Raw genomic sequence first — 16,025 nt, 5'->3', positions numbered from 1 at the left:
GGCCCATCGCAGAGGTATTATAGAGAAATCCCCGTCCTCCAAAGGAGTACAAAGAAGGGCTGCCAGCAGGTCTGGCTATGTAGAGAGAACTTGGAGTCTCCTTTCAGTAGGGGAGGAAGGAGATGGCCCTGCATAAGCAAAGAGTGATTCGAGATATGAAGAACTTGATTTCTTGCTTCCCCCGTCCCTGGAGCTTGGTCACTTCACCTTAGACTGCAAATCCAAATTTCACTTTTGGAGTTAAGGAGGAACTCTCAAATTCAAACAGTATATTGAACAAACTCCAGAGTCAGTGCCTCCTTAAATTTTATCTCAGGCTCCACACCTGCCTCGTTGCTGGTCTCCACTCTGCCCAGATTTATCCTGCACCCACTTCCTCCTACAGCATTTCCCCAGCAGGCCCAGGAAGTTTCTGCTGTGTTGCTGTGGGCTGCACTCAGCATCCTAGTCTGGGGCGCTGGTTCTGTCTTCCTTATTCTGGTCCTCCTGCTTCAACTATGTGTGCTGCTGTGGCAGAAGTCTCATCCCTGGGACCTCCAGCGCTGCTCCACAGATCTGACTGGGAAAACAGCCATAGTGACTGGGGCCAGCAGTGATGAGTGCTCCTGCCACCCTGAATCCTCACTGTGGTCCTCAGCCTACAACAACTCTCACAGGGAAGGCAGGGAGAAGCATCCACTATCAACACCCTGGTTCCTCCCCTAGAGTGTCCCTTATTCGCTGTAGTCACCACCCAGCCAAAGCTGTCCTCCCACAGGCATCAGGAAGGTTGTATGCCAGGACCTAGCTCCGTGTGGGGCCCAAGTGATCCTTACCTGTCAGAGCAGGGAATGTGGACAGTAAGCCCTGGCTGAGATTCAAGCAGCCTCAAACAGTAACGGCCTCCTGCTTGGTGAGGTGGACCTTAGCTCCATGACCTCTATTCGGAGCTTTGCCCGGAGGCTTCTACAGGAGAATCCTGAGATACATCTGCTGGTAAACAATGCTGGTATGTGCCTTGGCTTGCTTCTCCAAACACCTTTCTGCAGCCTCCTTTCTAGCTCAGGAACCCTAAAACAGGTGTCCTCAAAGCCTAACGTATGCAATCTTACCAGAACACACTAATCCATACCCTCCCCTAAAAAGCCAACATTGAGTTATAGCCTTAAACTTCATTGCCCCCATCTTTGCATGTACGTGCCCCTGTGGCATTTCTGCTGAAGGTAATATGTCCCTCCCAGACCTTGTCTCCCTCAAGGTGGTCCCTTTATCACTCAATGCCAGTGTTTTCATTTCCTCCCAGGATTCCCCAAGACACTTACCCCAGAGGGCCTGGATCTTACCTTTGTCACTAACTATGTTGGGCCCTTTCTGCTCACAAATCTACTCCAAGGTAAGGAAGGATGGGCACCTTCTGTGCTGCCCCTCTTCCCTGTACCCCTGGCATTCTAGTGACTGTCTCCCAGGACCACCTCTTGCCTCTTGGCACCCAACTGCTTGCTGAGTGGTGACCCAACACACTTTTTGTGTTACACATCAGGGAGGCCCAGCTGGCACAAGCCAGTATTAGAAGGCTGGTAGAAGAATCATTCAGCCCAAAATATAATCAGCAAGGGGATATGAGATCCCAGATCTCCTTCTCCCATCCCCTAGTTCCAGCCAGACCAGTACAGTCAGTTTTTGCAACGAAGGCTTCTTGAGGGGGATACTAGGCATCAGAAACAGAGAAAGCAAGAAGACCCAGTTTATTTTCTCAGGGTCGGCCAGAGGTGTAGGCCATACAGGTGATACAGTTGATGCATTACTGCCTTGGGCCTAAGTCCTTTGAAGAGGCCCTTTCTGATTGAGAAAGTTTGGCTCCTCCGGGGAAAGGTTCGGGGAGTGGGTGGCAGGCACATTCTCCCGGATGCTTTCTCTTAGATTGTAGAATAGCCCCTTTATTATTTTTGTTTGTTTTTTTAAAAAAAATTACTCATCCCCTTGCAATGATAGCCTCTTTAAAAGAAAAGCAATTTTTTTTGGGGGGGTCAGGTAATACATATCCAAAGTACAAAATTGAAAGTGTACAAAAGGATATAGAGAGTTTTGTTTTTTTTTTAAACTATTCTTCTCTTCTTGTACATCAACCACCTGTTCCCCCGCCGAGAGGCAACTCAGGGTCTCACGTATCCTTTCGTGGTCAACTAAATTAATCCGAACTGGAAAGTGAACAAAGGCAAAACTCTATGCACCTGCAAGTATGATTGTTTTTGTCCCTTTCCACAAATTGTAACATGTCATGACATTATCTGCATCTTGCTTAGTGACAGTTTCTTAAACTTCTTTCCTGTCTCCTCTTCTCTAATCTATTATCCCCACTGCCACATCTAGTAATCACTTTTCATCATGACACTTTCTTGCTTAAAATCCTTTGAAGGTACCCCTCTCCTTTGTAGGATGAACTCTAAGCCCCTTCTCTACACTTAGAAGGCCCTGTGCTAGGCTGGGCGTGGTGGCTCATGCCTGTAATCCCAGCACTTTGAGAGGCTGAGGTGGGCTAATCACCTGAGGTCGGGAGTTCGAGACCAGCCTGACCAACATGGAGAAACCCCATCTCTAGTGAAAATACAAAATTAGCCGGGCATGGTGGTGCATGCCTGTAATCCCAGCTACTCGGGAGGCTGAGGCAGGAGAATTGCTTGAACCTGAGAGGTGGAGGTTTCAGTGAGCTGAGACTGCGCCATTGCACTCCAGCTTGGGCAACAAGAGTGAAACTCTGTCTCAAAAAAAAAAAAAAAAAAAAAAAACCCTCCACTGGCTGAGAGCCTTGCCTTTTGCCCTTCCTTAACCCACCTCCTAGTCTCCAGCCAGGCAATCTGCAGCTCTTGGACCATGGTCTGGTTTTTTTTTCACCCTCTTGCTGTGTTTTTGCACATATGGTTCCTTCTACCTGGGATATCCTTTCTCATTGTGTTGGCCTGGCTAACTTTAGTTCACCTGCCAAGATGCAGCACAGATATCACCTCTGCTGTGGATCTTTCCACAACCTTCACCTCCCCCAGTCACCCCCATTTACTGGGCTCCATTAGCCCCCTTGGACACATCTCTGTGACTGCACTGATGTTGCTCTGTGAGGATCAGTCTCTCCAACTGAGCAGAGAGTGCTTTTGCTCTCTATGTCACTGTCTGCAAATTTAAAGTCCATTGTCTTCTTTAAGAATAATTTTCTTTCCAGCAAATTTTGGCTAAATACCACCTGCTCAGTTTTTCATTTATAATTTGTAATTTTTAAATTTTATTTTATATTAATTTTTTTTTTCCTGGGGAGACAAGGCGCAGGTGTTGGAAGCAGCCCATGCAGCAGGCTGGCCTCCTGCTGAGTGATTCTTAATTTCAGTGTAAGCCTTGAAATAGTTTTAGCATTTTAAAAACAATACTGTAAACTGATATGTGACAACTATTTTTTATACTTAATATAATCCAGCCTTTTTTTTTTTTTTTTTTTTTGAGACGGAGTTTTGCTCTTGTTTCCCAGGCTGGAGTGCAATGACGCGATTTTGGCTCACTGCAACCTCCACCTCCTGGGTTCAAGCGATTCTCCTGCCTCACTCTCCTGGGATTATAGGCGCCCAACACCACGCCCGGCTAATTTTTTGTATTTTTGCTAGAGACGGGGTTTCACCATGTTGGGCAGGCTGACCTCAGGTGATCCACCTGCCTTGGCCTCTCAAAGTGCTGGGATTACAGGCATGAGCCACCACACCCGGCCAATCCAGATTTTTTTGTATACTTACTGATATGGTTTGGCTCTGTGTCCCCCCCCAAATCTCATCTTGAACTGTAATCCCCACATGTGGAGGGAGGGACCTGGTGGGAAGTGACTGGATCATGGGGGCAGTTTCCCCCATGCTGTTCTTGTGATATTGAGAGAGATCTCACAAGATCTGGTGGTTTTAAAAATGGCAATTTTCCCCTGCCTGCTCTCTGTCTCACCTGCGACCATGTAAGACATGCCTTGCTTCCCCTTTGTCTTCCGCCGTGATTATAAGTTTCCTGAGATCTCCCCAGCCATGCAGAGTTGTGAGTCAATTAAACTTTTTTTGTTTATAAATTACCCAGTCTCAGGTAGCATCTTAATAGTGGTGTGAGAACAGACTAAAACTTATGTACTATTTTAAACATTTTTTTAAGATTTAACTTTAAGACTGTAATTTTGTTTTTGTTTTTGTTTTTTAATATTAAACTTGTCAATAGTTTTCCAGTGATGGCCTTCCCTAGCTTTGTTTCTTTAAAAATATTTTCTCAAGTATCTCTGCACACATATTTCTTTTCCCCCAAACCTAGCACCCTTATGTCCTTAGCACCTAGGTTAGTGTCTGCCATATTCCAGGTGCCTAATGAACATTTGTGGGATGGCTAAATGAAGGAATTAATGTATAAATACATGAAAGCAACTTTCACAGTGTTTCCAGCTTCTCCTTCCCCTTCTTAGCCATCAGTGAAATAAAACATATAAATGAGGATCAATTAAGTTAGCTTCAACTAGCACGTACAAGAAAAGCAAGGCAAAACTCTAAACACTAATATGAAAGAAGAAAAAGATCATTAGGAAGGCAGCTAATAATGAAAATGAGGTCCCAGCTAATATTAAGCTCTCGTATGCCTAGCCCAGATTTCTGGATAGGGGCCCCACTGCCCCTTCTTAGAGAGCCCTGCTCTCCTATCTTCTGGAGAAGCAGGTTGGGGAGTGAGCATGGGAGTTTACTCTAGAACTTGGATTGAAGGAGTATGGTCCCTCTCATCTCTACCCAGGGGCCCTACAACTGGCAGAGTCAGCCCCAGGGGTGAATGTGTCTTCCGTTCAGTATGCACATGGGTACATTGATGAGGGGCACCTGACAGGCTGGAGGCCCTTCGACCTTTAACCAAAACTATGACTGCAGCAAACTGCTATTGACTTCATTCACTGGAGAGCTTGCCCAGAGACTTCCAGGAACAGGTAACTGCCTCTGACACCCCTTACTCCAGTCCCAGCACCACCTCCCAACCTTTCGCATCTCCTTCCAACATGTCCTGGCCATAAAGTACTCCCAATGTGCCCCCAAACCAGGATTTTATTCCACTCCAACTATCATCTGTGTACCCTCTATTTCTCTCAATCCTGTATTCACATCATTTCAACCTTTTCCCATTCTTTCATCTCCCACAGTATTTCTTTCCTGCTGGTGTTTTCAATACCAGCATCATCCATCGTGTTCCTCCTGCAGTTCACCCAACACTTCCAATACCTATTCTTCCTTACTGGCTTGGATACCATTAAGGTAAGCTATGGAGCACCAGTGTCCCCTGCACCACCCTCAAGTCGCTGATCAACACTACCCAACAGACTTGGAAGGACCCTTCCCTCATTTGCATGCTGCTGAACTACACTTAACCCCTTTTTTTTATTTTTTATTTTTTATTTTTTTTTTGAGACGGAGTCTCACTCTGTTGCCCAGGCTGGAGTGCAGTGGCCGGATCTCAGCTCACTGCAAGCTCTGCCTTCCAGGTTTGCACCATTCTCCTGCCTCAGCCTCCCGAGTAGCTGGAACTACAGACGCCTACCACCATGCCCGGCTAATTTTTTTTTTTTTTTTTGTATTTTTAGTAGAGACGGGGTTTCACCGTGTTAGCCAGGATGGTCTCGATCTCCTGACCTCGTGATCCGCCCGTCTCAGCCTCCCAAAGTGCTGGGATTACAGGCTTGAGCCACTGCGCCCGGCCCTACTTAACCCCTTTTATCGGTCATCCTCCTCTCTCTTCACTTTACGCTCTCCTTGTGTCTCACCTTCTTAGGAATGACTGTGAATGTTGTGGAGCCCGGTGTTTTGTACATGGGGATTATGAGGCATTTCTCTCGGCCATACTGCTTCTTCTTCTGGCTTGTCAGCTTCTTCATGAAGGTGGGTAGGGGAAAGAACTGATTTGGCCTAGAGGAATGGGGCAGGGCTCAACTTCTCAGTGTGTCCCAGCAGGCCAAAGTTTGCCTGGCATGACTTCTTTTTTGCTCCTCCCTCCCAACAGGATCTCAAATAAAGTGTATTCCCAGTCCTCTACTTGAGCTTGGCAGAGGAGCAGGATGGTATTTCTGGAAAATATTTCAGCAGTTCCTGTGTGATAACTCTTCCCATTAAAGCCTCTCAGGATCCTCATGTTGCTGAGAGCCTCTGTAATGCCTCAGTTCGACTGACAAGCCTAGTCAAGATGGACTGACCCTCTGTGACCTCTGCCCTAACTTGCCACCCTTCCTCTAACTTCCAGCACTTACTCTGATTATGCCCTTTGTTTGCTGGCTTCTAGGACCAATCACTGTCCAATATAATGACCACTTCCTCTGCCTGTTGGCTTACTGATGACTTGAGAGCCAAGAATAGTCAGGGGCCAGCTGTAATCCCAATGCTTTGGGAGGCCGAGGTGGGCAGATTGCTTGAGCTCAGGAGTTCATGACCAGCCTGAGCAACTTGGTGAAACCCCATCTCTATGAAAAAATACAAAAATTAGCTGAGCAGAGTGATGTGTTCCTGTGGTCCCAGTTACTCAGGAGAGTAAGGTGGGAGGATTGCATTGAGACCAGGAGGTCAAGGCTGCAGTGAGCCAAGATTGCGCCACTGCACTCCAGCCTGGGTGACAGAGCAAGACCCTGTCTCAAAAAGAAAAAAAAAAAAAGAATAATCGACACAGTTTAATCTTCCACTTTACTGCCAGTTCGCTGGTGGAAGTACTCATCCTTTAGGCACTAGGATCTCCCAACCTACCGAGTGTCATGGCGGGTTGTGGTGACCTGAAGTAAAACTCCTTCCAGGGAGCATTAGGGTTACCAGTAAGAAGGGAAACTTTCATTTGTACCTCTTGATTCCCAGACCTGTGCTTCTTGCCTATGGGGAAGACAGCCCCACACAGTGACCTCTGGATTAAGCCATGTACCACATCCTATAGCACAGCACCCCAACCTCATAGGGTGTTGTCTCCCAGCTAGTATTATACTGAGCCTGCTGTGGGTGATCCAGTTAATTTAGGGAGTATGAGCCCATTGCTCCTTTTCTGGGATCCTTGTTCATATATATAAATTTTAGAATCAGCTCTTTGAATTTCACACACACACACACACACACACACACACACACACACCCTGTTGGGGATTGCATTGAATCTATAGATCTACTTGGGAGGATTGACATTTTTATGAGATTGAGTCTTCCCAACCGTGGACAAGGTTGACTCATATCTATTTAAATCTTCTTAATACCTGTACAAAACTTTAAATAATTTTATCCACAAAGATCTTGCACAGAAGTTTTACTGCATTTATATTCAGGCACTCTCATTTTTATGCTATTATAAATGATATTTTAAAATGTGTATATCTGTTGATGGCTGTGTGAAACCTCAGTTCTTAGTTTAAAAGAATTTAAACACGAGACACACAGCAAAAGAAGTGCAGCATAGAGTATTTATTGCAAAAGAAAAAATATTTTGAAAGGTAGGTACAGAACAGGCAGTATACCAAGAGAGGGAGAGAATTCAGGGCAGGCTGCTTATAAGGATGAGACAGCAAAGACTGGCACTAGCGAGACTCCCTTTATGGAAGTCTGACATGATTATTCATGAGGTGGCAAGAGGTGTTACTAGTAAGCATGTTCTGGGTAGTCCTCTGGGTGTGGATGCTCAGTAGCTGTATATGCTTGTTCATATGTCACATGTCTCATTAGCATCTTCAATATCCAGGGGTGTGCTTTTTACTAATAAAATGAGCAATGGGTCAGTTTGAGGACAGGTAAAATCAAACTGCACATGCTGTCTACAGGGGAAATTCCTGTGAGGAATAGCTTTGCTTGAATGAGCTCAGTTACAATGCATATGCTGAGGTTTATTGTGTTGATTGTACAGTCACCACTGTTGCTGCCTTGATTACTTGGTCACTTCCTTGACTACTTCTCCTGCCTCATATTGATCTTACATCAAACAACTTTATGAAGTTATCTAATTCTAATAAGTTATCCATAGATTCTCTTGGTTTTTCTATATGGAAAATCACATCATCCAGGAATAATCACAGTTTTATTTCTTCCTTTGTAACTATTCTAACTCATATTTCTTTTTCTAGAAAACCATAATAGATTTTCTAGTATTGAAACAACCTTACATTTCTGGAATAAACCACTTTGTAATAGTGTTACCTTTTTTATGCATTGCTAAACAGCATGCTCATGGTTTGTTTTTTTTTTGAGACGGAGTCTCGCTCTGTCGCCCAGGCTGGAGTGCAGTGGCTGGATCTCACTGCAAGCTCCGCCTCCCGGGTTCACGCCATTCTCCTGCCTCAGCCTCCCGAGTAGCTGGGACTACAGGCGCCCGCCACCTCGCCCGGCTAGTTTTTTGTATTTTTTAGTAGAGACAGGGTTTCACCGTGTTAGCCAGGATGGTCTTGATCTCCTGACCTCGTGATCTACCCGTCTCAGCCTCCCAAAGTGCTGGGATTACAGGCTTTTTTTTTGTTTGTTTTAAAGAACTTTTTACTATGTTCCTGAAGGAGATTGGCCCAAATAAATAAAATAAAAATAAAAAATAATAAATAATAAAGGAGATTGGCCTGTATTTTTCCTTATTTATGTTGAAATTGCCTGGTTTTGCTGTTATGAGTACTTTTTTTTTTTTTTTCTTTTTTTAAGACAGAGTCTCTCTCTCTCGCCCAGGCTGGAATGCAGTGGCGCGGTCTAGGCTCACTGCAACCTCCGCCCCGCGGGTTCACGCCTTTCTCCTGCCTCAGCCTCCCGGGTAGCTGAGATTATAGGCGCCCTCCATCACGCCTGGATGATTTTTTTTTTTTTTTTTTTTTTTAGTAGGGACGGGGTTTCACCGTGTTAGCCAGGATGGTTTCCATCTCCTGACCTCGTGATCCGCCCACCTTGGCCTCCCAAAGTGCTGGGATTACAGGCGTGAGCCACCGCGCCTGGCCAACAGGTTTTTTGTTTTTTTTTGGGTTTTTTTTTTTGTTGTTTTTTTGTTTTTTGAGATGGGAGTTTCGCTCTTGTTGCCCAGGCCGGAGTGCAATGGCGCGATCTCGGTTCACCGAAACCTCTGCCTTCCGAGTTCAAGTGATTCTCCTGCCTCCTGAGTAGCTGGGATTACGGGCATGCGCCGCAACGATCGGCTAATTTTGTATTTGTAGTAGAGATGGGGTTTCTCCATGTTGGTCAGGCTGGTCTCGAACTCAGGTGATCTGCCCGCCTCGGCCTCCCAAAGTGCTGGGATTACAGGCGTGAGCCACTGCACCCGGCCTTTTTTTTTTTTTTTTTTTTTTTAAGATGGAGTCTTGCTCTTGTTGCCCAGGCTAGAGTGCAATGTCGCGATTTCGGCTCACTGCAACCTCTGCCTTCTGGATTCTAGCGATTCTCCTGCCTCAGCCTCCGGAGTAGCTGGGATTACAGGCGCCTGACACTACGCCCAGCTAGTTTTTGTATTTTTAGTAGAGACGGGGTTTCATCATGTTGGCCAGGTTGGTCTCAAACTCCTGACTTCAGGTGATCCACCGGCCTCAGCCTCCCAAAATGCTGGGATTACAGGTGTGAGCCACCACCCACGTACAAATATAGTATTTCTACATCTTCTGGCTTTCATTGTTATTGATAAATTAATGTTAATCTAACAGTTATTTTGCAGGGACTTTGCCTTTTCTCTTTTGCTCCTTTTAAGATTTTATCTTTGTCATTGCTTTTCTAGTTTCATCGTAATAAACTCACGAATTTATTACATGTGAATTTCTTTTTATTTATTCTGGTGGAAATTTCTCAGATTTCCTGAATCTGAGGATATGTATCTAACCTGTATTACTCTTTTAAATACAATCTCTTCTTTATTAGCTTCCTTCCTTGCCTGCCTGGCTGCCTGCCTGCCTCTCTGCCTTCCTTCCTTCTTTCCTTCCTTCCCTTTTTCCCTCCCTCCTTCCTTCCTTTGCACCCCCCATTTTCTCTCTCTCTCTTTTTTTTTTTTTGTTTTTTGAGACAGAGTCTTCCTCTGTCACCCAGGCTGGAGTGTAGTGGCACAATCCTAGCTTGCTGCAGCCGCAAACTCATGGCTTCTAACAATCCTCCTGCCTTGGCCTCACAAAGTGCTGGGATTACAGGAGTGAGCCACTGTGCCCAGACCTTTTTCTTCTCTCTCTATAGAATTGCAATTTAGATAAAAGCTAGATCTTCCCACTTTATCTTTTATGTCTCTTAATTTCTCTTTCATATTTTCCTTCTCTATATACGTTAAAGTTACATTTAAGTTCATTTTTTAAAAGCTCTATTTGGGCCCCCAATTCGAACCTTAGCCAAATTTCTGCAATAGACACTTCTAGTTCAAAAAAAAAAGATCTATTTTCCAACTTACTAATTTTTTTCTTCAACCATGGCCAATCTCTTGTTTATTCCATCCAGTAACCTTATGTTACCAATCATTATTTTTTTAAATTAATTAATTAATTTTTTTGAGATGGAGTCTCACTCTTGTCACCTAGGCTGGAGTGCAGTGGCGCAATATCATCAGCTCACTGCAACCTCTGCCTCCTGGGTTCAGGTGATTCTCCTGCCTCAGCCTCCTGAGTAGCTGGGATTACAGGTACCCGCCACCATGACCGGCTAATTTTCGTATTTTTAGTAGAGACAGAGTTTCACCCTGTTGGCCAGGCTAGTCTTAAACTCCTGACCTCAGGTGATCCACCTGCCTCGCCCTCCCAAAGTGCTGGGATTACAGGTGTGTGAGCCACTACGCCCAGCCCATTATTTTTTTATTACTAGATTTTATAATTAGTTATATTCCAATCTACCTGGTCAATTTTGATACTCTCCTGTTCCTTTCTTATATTTTAAATCCTCCTATGTGTTTTAAAAACATACTTAGCTTATTCATTTTATATACTGTAACTGAAAATTCCAGTATCTATAATCTTTGCAGGCTTGAACAGTTTATGGTGGCTTGTTTCCTGTGTTTTTAGTGACTGTAAACTCATCGTTCTTGGAACCATAGCTGTAGAAATTATTTAAGACTGGAATTAGGAATGAGGCATTCCCTCATTACATTTCGTTTGGCCAGGTTCCCAGGAGTACTAACCAACTTGGTACCACTTAAAATTAAATTTTTGTTTTGGGACTTTAAAAATATATATATATATTTTTTCTCTATATATATTTTCTCTCTATATTTTTTTCTATATATATATATATATATATATTTTTTTTTTTTTTTTTTTTGAGACAGAGTCTCGCTCTGTCGCCCAGGCTGGAGTGCAGTGGCGTGGTCTCAGCTCACTGCAAGCTCTGCCTCCTGGGTTTACGCCATTCTCCTGCCTCAGCCTCCCGAGTAGCTGGGACTACAGGCGCCCGCCACCTCGCCCGGCTAGTTTTTTTTTTGTATTTTTTAGTAGAGACGGGGTTTCACCGTATTAGCCAGGATGGTCTCGATCTCCTGACCTCGTAATCCGCCCATCTCGGCCTCCCAAAGTGCTGGGATAACAGGCTTGAGCCACCGCGCCTGGCCCTTTTTTTTCTATACATATATATTTTTTATATATATGTGTGTGTGTATATATATATTCTGGTCCTAAACTTGTATGAGTACACGCTTATTATTTGAATAATCAGAGAAGATTTCTTTTCCTCACCTCTAAGATAGGCTTTTACCCTTACTGTTTCCCTCTGGAAGGGACTCCTTTTTGTTGTTTTTCACTCTCTGGAGGATGTTACTCTTTTTCCTGGCCTATGTGTGTGGCGGAGTATAGTTCTCCATTCCAACCCTCCATGATTTCATTTTCTGTCCCTATCCCCTGCCCACCTCCGACCTTTTTTTTTCTTCTTTGAGATAGTGTTTCACTGGATGGTCTCAAACTCTGGGCTTAAGTGATCCTCCCACCTTGGCTCCCCAAAGTGTTAGGATTACAGGTGTGAGCCACCATGCCTGGCATTCTGTTACTTCTTATGGACTTTTAAACCCAGGTTCCAGACCACCAGAGGTTGACTACTTAGCAAACACTGGCTCCAGTGATCACCTGTGTTTTGGGATTCATATTTTCCTATCATCTCTATACTCTGAAGAATTTTCTTACTTTCCTATCAGTCCAGTCAGGCAATATAAATAGTTGTGTGTGTGTGTATGTGTGTGTGTGTATGTTTTGTTCTCCCAACCTGCAGCTGGAGTCACCCCAAGATGACCCCAAAGCAAGGGAATTCCCACAAGGGAGGCCCCCAAACCATCTTGAGATGGGGCTGGTTGGGATTCCAAAGAAGGAAGCAGTAAATGCTTGGGGTATTGGTTCAAAGCATTTATTTGAAGAACTCACATATAGAGTGCTGCAGCATATTTTCAAGATGGACAGAGAGAAAAATGTGGTGTTTTACCTAGGTAAGTCCACAAGGAGGGGTCAGGGTATGGAGTTCAAATGGGGATTTAAGAAATTTGGCACAGGGCTGGGGCCAGTTTCTTTCAATATTTTGGGCAACCTAGATACCTTTAACAGTGCCTGGAAATGTTCAAGGCCCCAGTTTGGGTTCAATCTTGCTGGGAAAAACCTGTAGCTGGTGGGGTCACAGACTGACCCAGAAAGTTGAGGGGGTGGACTGGGGATCCGTATGGTGAAAGAGTGTGTGTGGTTGTTAAATATTATATCCAGTATTTTTAGTTGCACTATATCAGGAGAAGTTTCCGTGATATTTAGTCCACGGTAGCACCAGAAATGGAAGCACTCAATTTGTTCCTCTCTCTCTCCCTTCTTCCCTCCCTTTTTCCCTTCTTTTATGCTTTCCTTTCTTGCTTGCTTTTTCATTTGAATACCTAATTGTTCCAGCAGCATTTTTTGAATGGTGTATCTTTCTCTCACTGATCAATAATACAAATTTTGTCATATATTGAGTTTTTGGCCTGGTGTGGTGGCTTGCACCTGTAATTCCAGCACTTGGGGAGGCCAAGGTATGGGGATCACTTTAGGCCAGGAGTTCAAGACCAACGTAGGCAACATGGCAAAACCCTGTATCTACAAAAATAAAGATAAAAAAATTATCCAGGTGTGGTGATGCGTGCCTGCAATCCTAGCTACTCAGGAGGCTGAGGCAGGAGGATTGCTTGAGCCCAGGAGTTACAGGTTACAGCTATGATCACACCACTACATTCTGGCCTGGGTCACAGAGTAAGAACCTGTTTCTAAAACAATAATAATAATTTTGAAAAATGAAGCTTTTGTAGGTATATGTGTTAGTTTCTTTTTAGATCTAGACTCTTTCTATCCCTACATCAATACCACATTGCTTTACTTAATAAACTTTAAAATAAGCGCACACACACACCCCCACACCCTCAACTGTCTTTTTTTTTTTTTTTTGAGATGGAGTCTTACTGTGTTGCCCAGGCTGGAGAGCACTGGTGCAATCTTGGCTCACTGCAAGCTCCGCCTCCTGGGTTCAAGTGATTCTTCTGTCTCAGCCTCCCAAATAGGTGGGACTACAGGCGCCCGTCACCATGCCCAGCTAATTTTTGTATTTTTAGTAGAGACGGGGTTTCACCATGTCAACTGTCTCCTTTTTTTCAGAAGTTTCTTGGCTAATTTTTTTGCCTTTTGCTTTTTTCTACAAAATTAGTAATTTGTTGTCAAGTTCCTAGAATATCCTGATAGAATATTGATTGGAGTTATCTCAAATACATATTATTAGTAAGGGCAACTAACTTCTTTATGACTTTAAATTTTACTATTCATGAATGTGTTATATCTGTCATTCGTTTAAGCTTTTTTTTTTTTTTTTCTGACAGAATCTCATTTCTTTGCCCAGGCTGGAGTGCAGTGACACAATCCCTACTCACTGCAACCTCTGTCTCCTGGGTTCAAGTGATTCTCCTGCCTCAGCCTCTCGGGTGATTACAGGCGGGTGCCAGCACACCCGGCTAATTTTTGTACTTTTAGTAGAGATGGAGTTTTGCCATGTTGGCCAGGTTGGTCTCGAACTCCTGACCTCAAGTGATCCATCAGCCTCAGCCTCCCAAAGTGCTGGCATTACAGCCGTGAGCCACAGGCTATCTTTAATATATGTTTCCAAATACAATTTTATAATTTTGGGTTGTGCATATCTCTCATCTCTCTCAGTCTTTTTATTTTTTTGAGATGGAGTCTCTCTCTGTCACCCAGGCTGGAGTGCAGTGGTACAATCTCGGCTCACTGCAACCTCTGCCTCTCAGGTTCAAGCGATTCTCCTGCCTTGGCATCCTAAGTAGCTGGGATTACAGGTGTACACCACCACACCCGGCTAATTTTTGTATTTTTAGTAGAGACGGGGTTTCACCATATTGGTCAGGCTGGTCTCAAACTCCTGACCTCGTGATCTGCCCGCCTCGGCCTCCCAAAGTGCTGGGATTACAGGCGTGAGCCACTGAGCCCGACCAGGTTGTGCACATATTTTGTTGCTTATTACTAGGTGCATCAGTTTCATTTCAAAAATTATATAATTTAACTTTTCATTGTTGGTTAGAGAAATGCAATTGAGTTTTGCATGTTGATTTTATACCTAGCCATGTTGCTAAATATTTTCTAATCAATTCTAATAATTTGCAGATTATTTTGTCTTCTTTTTTTTTTTTTTTTTTTGAGGTGGAGTCTTGCTTCTTCGCCCAGGCTGGTGTGCAATGGTGCAATCTCGGCTCACTGCAACCTCTGCCTCCCTCCCAGGTTCAAGCAATTCTCCTGCCTCTGCCTCCCAAGTAGTTGGGATTACAGGTACGTGCTAGCATGCCCAGCTAATTTTTTTATTTTTAGTCGTGACGGGGTTTCACCATGTTGGCCAGACTGGTCTCAAACTGCTGACCTCAAGTGATCCACCCACCTTGACCTCCCAAAGTGCTGGGATTACTAGCATGAGCCACTGCACCCGGCCTATTTTGGCATTTTCCATGTAAGTCATCATATCATTTGTGAAAAATGACAGCTTAGTTTCCTTCTTTATAATCTTTATGTCTTTTATATGTGTTTTTCTTGTCTCGATGCAGTCCTTCAAATACAGTGTTGATCAGACTCAGAGATATTCGGCATCTTTGTATTCCTGATTTTAGAGAATCTAATGAGATCTTGCCTTCTTTTCAAGGATCTGTATTTGTTTTAACAAAAAGCCTTCATCTGTAGATTATTTTCTTTATGATTTCTATGGTGATTCACTTGTTTCTTTTTACTTTTGAAAATTCTTTTACTTTTTAAAGTTGCATGGTCCTAGGTCCCCATTGTACTTTTATGGTTGTTCTGGGTTATCCTACATTGCGGATTCTTTGTACCACACAGTTTTCAAGGTACCCCGAGTGGACCACCCTCTTGCTGTTCCCTACCCCCGTCAGAAGGAAACGGGGTACAGTAGGTCAGGCTCTCCCTAAGCCAACTTGTCTCCTCATACTCTACCTGTATGTTGTAACAAACCAGGCAATGAACACACATGTGGTCCTTTCCTGAAGGGCCAGACCCTCTCATAAAAGTGTAACAAAGTGGGGAGAAGAAGGACTAAAGCGTTGTCTCCGTACTGACCAATATGGTAGCCCTTGGCCACATGTGGCAATTGAGCACCTGAAATATGGCTAATGTAACTGAGAAATGGAATTTTAATTTTTATTTATTTTTAATTAATTTTATGTTTAAAAATATATACATTTAAATATTCAGCTCAGTTATTGGAAAATATATTAAAATGCTTGAAATAAGTTGCATACCTGCATCTACATTTTTAGGCTGAGCCTGGTGGCTCAGGCCTGTAATCTCAGCTTTGAGAGGCTGAGGCAAGAGGATCATTTGAGGCCAGGAATGCAAGACCAGTCTGTCCAACATAGAAAGACCTTATCTCTGAAATTAATGAATGAATGAATAAATAAATCTACTTTTTCAATTGTAAATTTTATGCAATCTAAACCAGATCAACGATGTCCCATGAAAACTTAGCAAGATGTACTATAAATGCAAAATAAAGATTGCATTCTAAAGACAGTACAAAAAAAGAGAATGTAAAATGCCTCATTTTTGTATTGATTACATG

General features: G+C 43.7%; 1 long non-coding RNA gene across 1 annotated transcript; it reads left to right on the top strand.

The window, feature by feature from the left end:
* The first annotated feature begins 4,133 nt into the window (after positions 1 to 4,133).
* LOC103877064 lies at positions 4,134 to 6,470 on the top strand. The gene is made up of 4 exons (XR_002516750.1): positions 4,134 to 4,957; positions 5,168 to 5,279; positions 5,794 to 5,900; positions 6,022 to 6,470. It is a non-coding gene; the product is annotated as an uncharacterized LOC103877064 (long non-coding RNA).
* The last annotated feature ends 9,555 nt before the right edge of the window (positions 6,471 to 16,025 follow it).

The sequence above is a fragment of the Papio anubis genome, chromosome 14, assembly GCF_008728515.1.
Source record: "Papio anubis isolate 15944 chromosome 14, Panubis1.0, whole genome shotgun sequence".
Lineage (NCBI taxonomy): Eukaryota > Metazoa > Chordata > Mammalia > Primates > Cercopithecidae > Papio > Papio anubis.
Note: the sequence above shows the minus strand (reverse complement) of the source record. Positions and strands in the feature narration are given on the sequence as shown.